Source organism: Poecile atricapillus, chromosome 5 (genome assembly GCF_030490865.1).
Source record: "Poecile atricapillus isolate bPoeAtr1 chromosome 5, bPoeAtr1.hap1, whole genome shotgun sequence".
Classification (NCBI taxonomy): Eukaryota; Metazoa; Chordata; class Aves; order Passeriformes; family Paridae; genus Poecile; species Poecile atricapillus.
In genome coordinates, this window is record NC_081253.1 from 39108058 (window position 1) to 39114057 (window position 6000).

The following is a 6000-nucleotide window of genomic DNA, read 5'->3' on the forward strand; positions in this document are numbered from 1 at the left end:
TTACTGTCTCTGATATTTTATAAAGTCTCTCAACATGTTGATTACTCACTCTTTTACTCTCTGGAAAAAAAGGATTAATCTGCAAGTCTCATCTGGGTAATGAAAAGGTTAAAATCTCACCCAGGCTTTGTAGATGGTTCTGTGATCTCTGCCGGAGCAGCAGCTGGAGCTGTCTGCGTTGGAGATTCTTCATGGCTGCTCTGGAGAGTGTGGTCACTGTCTCAGCCCACTGCAGATCAAGAGCTTTTGTCTTTCTTTACTCGACAGTCTCTGGTGAATTCAGTCACGGCAAAAAAAACTGCAGCTGAGCCAGGGACCAGCCTGGCCCGGCCGGAGCCCGGGGAGAAGCCCCGCAGGCCCCATCTCCCGACCGGGAGCCGCGGCAGGCCCAGCCCAGCCCCTGCCCGGGCCGCATGGAAGCCAGCTAAAGCTCAGTTTCCTTTCACAGCCAGGAAACAAAGAGACAAAGAAATTCCCAGGCTTAGGTCTTAAGGTGGTGTTCACAGGTTGATCTCACTTTTCAATGGTCAAAACTGCTGACAATTCTTAGAAATGGCCAGTTGTTGGCCGGGAGAAAAACTCCCATCAGCCTCCAGCAGTTTTAACTTCCTTAGGTGTTTCTCTTTGTTTTCTTAAATGCCAATCTATCACATCCCTGCTCACCAGCAGGAATGAAGGCAGTGTACGGCGGCAGCAGAGCAAGCACACCTGCAAAGAATCACCTGGCAAACATCCACCTCAAGCAGGCCAGAACTCCTGTACAAAGTCCCTTGGCGCCTTCAGGGTCTCGGTCTCTGTTCTTGTGATGGTCGTGAGGCAAATGAGGGAAACTGCAGACCATCTCTTACAATGTGCCAGCACTGGAGCCCTTGGGTTCTAAGGAAGCAACCATAAATCCCCTTTTCCAGGAGATCCCAGCCCTCTGAATCACAACTAACATAGGGATATGTAGAATGGTCTGAATGCCAAAGACTGGATTGCTGAGGAAAAAACCCCAGACTTTAATAAATGCAATTTCCTGATGGAAAACAATCCAGGAATTCAGTTCCTGGAGTTGGAAAAGCAAGGAAATGGTTTTCTTGGAGATGCCATAGGCAGTCCTGGACTGGGGAATTCCCTAATCCATCCATCCCTGCCTGAGGAATGGAAGTTCCTGGGATGAGCCAGGATTAACAGATCCCCTCCCTCAGGTGTGTGGTCCAGGATTTTCCCATTTTTTCCCAGCCCATGTGAGCCACGTGCAGCATTCCAAAGGGATGAAGCCATTAAGTGGGAAATCCATGATTTTCCCATTTTTCCCCCGTTTTTTCCCAGCCCAGGTGAGCCATGTGCAGTATTCCAAAGGGATGGGGGTGTTAAGTGGGAAATCCATGATTTTTTCTATTTTTTCCCCGGTTTTTCCCAGCCCAGATGAACCACGTGCAGCATTCCAAATGGATTGGTTAAAACCGATTAGGTTTTTTATTCCCCATGGGAATAATCCTGGCCTCAAAAACACTCCCAGAAAGGGAAAATCCCAATTTTAGCAGCTTTTTCCACCTCCACATTGCAGGATTCCCTGGACCTGCTGGACAGTGGATGCTCATCCCAAATATTCTGCCCATTTCTCTAGAAACACTCCAATGGCAGTGCTGATGCAAGTTGTGCTGATTCAGTGCTCTGAGGTTTTTTGGCATTTTTTCCTTGTGATTTCAGGGGGCTGGGAGGGGGGGAGCAAGGCTGGACAGAGTCTGGATTCAGAAAAATACCAGATAGTGCCAGGAATGAGGAAATCACAGTTGAAGCAAGCACAAAGGAACTAGGAATAAAATAATTTTTAAGAAGGAAAAGGAAGGGGAAGAAAAGGATAAAAAAGGATTCCAAACAAATCCACTTGAAAAGAATAACTTGGAGGTAGGATAGGAGAAATTCCAACACAACAGGTCACCAAGGCCTTGGAGGTCCCATATGTTTGGTTTTATTTGGGGTTTTTTTGGATTTTAAATTTTTAATTTTTTTTCTTTTCCAAGAAAATCCCATTTTTTTTTGGATGGGACTGGAAGTTACCTCCTGTTTGTGTTTTGTTCTGGTTTTGGCCATCCTCATTGTTGTTAGAAACTTCTGTAAAATGGTGAAAATGATGATGAACTGTGACCTTTTTTCATTGTCTTTACTTGTGATGCAATTGCAGTGAAAAAAAGAGGAAAAACACCAATAAAAAAATGGGAAAAAATATTTAAAAAATCAGAATTTTACCACCTACCAGAGCCTGGCTATTTGTTATAAACCGTCATTTGTCTGGTGCTCTTTTTGCTATAAGATATAATTATAGGGCATTCTGAAAAGGTTAAAAACAAAAGAGAAAGAAGGTAAATTAAAATCTAAAATTTTGGCTTCATTTTCACAGAATATACCACAAAAAAAAAAAAAAAAGAAAAAATTCCCACAAAAAGATAAATAAAAGAAAAAGAATAGTCATAATAATAATTATAATTAGTAATAATCATTGTAATAACATTAATTAAAAATTGTCAGTATTCTAAATATTTCTTCTTTGTAGTTTTTTAGGGACTAAATTTTGGTACTTTATTTTACTATTTAAAATATATAAGCTCCATGTCACCAGGTCCCACAGTCTGCCCTCGAGGGCATCTGCAGATGAGGAGCCTCGGCAAGGCCACAGGTCACCAAGTGCTGTGGTCTGGCCTCGAGGTCACCTGCAGGAATGACGGCTCAGAGAAGCTCCGGGTCAGACACAAACGAGTGCGCTGTGCGGGGGCTCCTCACAGCACCGCTCTGGCGCGTCCTGTCCCGTCGCGTGCACCGAGCACTGTGGCGTGGACCTGTCGCTGTGGCCAGCTCCTGTGTTACCATGTTACAAAATCAATATTATGGAAATACTCAGGGTTCTTATCTGGTGGCCCACACTGACATAAATAGTCTGTTATGACCCATAGAAGCTAGAAACGTGAAGCATTCAAGGACAAAATTACTGAGTGGCAGAAAATTTAGGGCCAGGAAGGATAAGGAGTGGGTTGGGATGCCCATGGGGAGAAAAATGGATCTGTTTCTCTAAGGCTGGACATTGGGATATCTGAGAAGAAGGTGGAGTGCAAGATCTGGTAAAACAAGAAATCATATGGGATACCACCAAAAAGCTGGCAAGCCCACCAGTATCCACCTGTGGGACTTGGATTGACAGGGATTGACAATGAGTTGGCCTTGGCTGTTTGTGAAGTGGCCATTAATCTAAGGCTAAGAGAAACATTGGGTTAGATCATGGGGAGGAGCATGGGATGATGGGAAGGATTATGTTCATGTTATGTAAATGCATTAAGACACTTAAGGTAATGTTCTTGGTTCTTGTTGGTGTTTGGTTATTATTGTTTTACATATAAGGTTATGTTCTGAGCTCCTGTTGATGATTGTTTATCAGTGTTGTATATATTGTTAAGTAAGTTGTTACGTTTTCCCAATTTTGGGGTCTTTTGAGGTTGCCCTGTACTGCTGTTCGGATTATGTTCTTTTGTTTGCGCCCTAATCAAAGTTGTTTTCAGGTTTCTCAATCAAACCCATCCCTATTCGTTTATTTCATTTCTTCCACCCTGGCTGATCTGAGGATTGTCGTGACACTGGCGATATCCACCCAAGTACAGAAAGCAGAAATGTACACAAAGATACAAAAAGCACTGGGGAGTGAAACTGAGCTACCCAAATGGGAATGGAACCTATTTGTGGACCTAGGGGAAAGAATAAGCCAGGAATTCAATCTCATTAACTGTTGGCTATGTGGAGGACCACTGATGACCGAGGAGTGGCCGTGGAAGGGAGTAACTTCAGTTCTGTGGAGTTATCGAAGTTGAATCAAGCTGAGGGACAAAGGACTGATCGACCTGAGGGGTGGGTACTAAGCTCGGAGACTACTGGGGAGGAGAGTATTTGGAGAACTGGGAGGGCCTTCTCTAAGAAAGTAGGAAAGACCCCCTGTAACAGCTGCAAGGTAACTAACGGAACAAACATCTGGTGGGTCATTGCAATGATGTGTCAGAGGCAGGACAGCGACAAGCACACACGAAAGTCATGCAGCAACAGCTAACTTTACTGAGACCTCTTCTCTTTATATGGATCAGAAGGCACGTGTGGTTAATCCTCATTGATCCAGCTCGTTGCCACACGGCCAACCAGCCCATAGCAGGCAGAATCCCCAGCGGCCTGGGCCTGCTCTCCAATGGCCCTGACTGGCTGAGTTACATGAGGATGGTAATTATGGAATCAACCACATTTCACTTACCAAGTTGGGGTTATTTATAACTGTGAGGCCTCCAGGCCAGCTGTAGGCCAACACAGCAAATCCCCTCAGCTCCTCAGCAGCTGTGGAGAATGAGCAATAACTCACAGTGTCAGTATGATAGGGAGGAAGCTCTCTTCCTATGCAATGGGCGTTCCTCCCCCGAAAAGATCAACCCATATGAAGACATTCCCAGAATAGCTCCATATTGGTCACTTATTATAACTTTTTTCAATTCTGTTTCTTTTTTCTCTTGATTCTGCTGTGCTTCTTCTGCACTTCTCTTCACTCCTGGATTTCTCAGCTCCTCTGAGCTGAGCTCTTTGGGGATACTCCCTCACAGGGAGTCCCTCTTATCTCAGTCCTCCAGGTCTGAAGAAAACTCCAGAGCTCATTAGGATCTTGTTTCTCGTGTTTATTAGGATGTTGTCACAAAACTTGGCAGGTCTCTCCAGACTCTCTGCACAAGTTCAATTCACCACAAGCTGGCTCATTTTGTTCTGATGGTACAAAATGGCCTTGTGGCTCACTTTGGACTTTGAAGGCACAAAATGGCTCTGAACTACACAGTTCTTTTATCTTTATACTCATCCAATGAACAATAGACACGGATATTATTTTCCTTAATGACCCAATGACCCATCATCTGTGTGCTGCACTGTGGCATTTTCTATCCAATCACTTACTATTACCCAAAAACCTCTAGAGGAAGAACATGAAGAAGAAAGAAGAAGGAAAAGAAACAACATTCTAAATCCTCCATCTTGTTTTCTGCTTTCTAAACTAGCTTAAACTCTAAACTTTAACTTTTTCAATAGTGACTTAAGAAAACTCTCTAATCTACACACTCACACTTTTAGCTTTTCTATCTAACTTTAACAGTTGTTTTCATGTATCACTATGAAAACATGCCCATAAATTTCATGTTATATGAAATTCAGTGTTCTTCTGGATCTCAGAGCTAAGCATCAGAAACAAGGGCACACACTCTGTGCTTTAGACTCCAACAAGATATAGGGAACACCTCCAAGATGCGGGTGGTCCTGAATGCTCTGTTCTGGATTTGCAGAAGGAGAGCATAGATGAATTTACTCTCAGAATGGAGAGGAAGCTAATAGCTATCCTGGAGCTAATCCAACCGTGTTTTTTCTATTACCTTTGAAAAAGGAGATAAACTAGGAGTACCCGTGTATGAAGACCTCAAAAGGTCTTGAAGGGACCAGACTGGAGGTACCCAAAGGTGGGGAAAGGATGAGTGACCCCCAAAAAGGATCCTAGAGACTTCTGGACCTGCCACCCGGGCTCCAGATGGCAGTTGGGTTTACCAAACTCCTATATACATGCTTAATAGGATAATCTGATTACAGCCAACAGTTGAGATAATAACTATTAGAATCACCATAGATTATAGCTACTGCTTGAACTTAACTTTAAAACCTTAATACTTTCCACTACCTAGCTTAATGTCTTTTCTATTTAAACTACAATCTGTATTTGCTTTGTAGATATGGCTACCAAATGCATGTTCTGTACCACACTGGTTATTAATCTGAGAAAACAAGGTATTAGACAAGGGAGAAATAGGAGTCCTGCCAAAGAACATATAAATCCTACCATTTTCCACCAAGCCCTTCTGAATAACTTATTCCATCCATCACTGTTCAAGATGGGTTCCCACTTTGGTATGGGTACAAGTGCAATCCTTCTGATTTCCCTTGCCAAGTCTATCACTG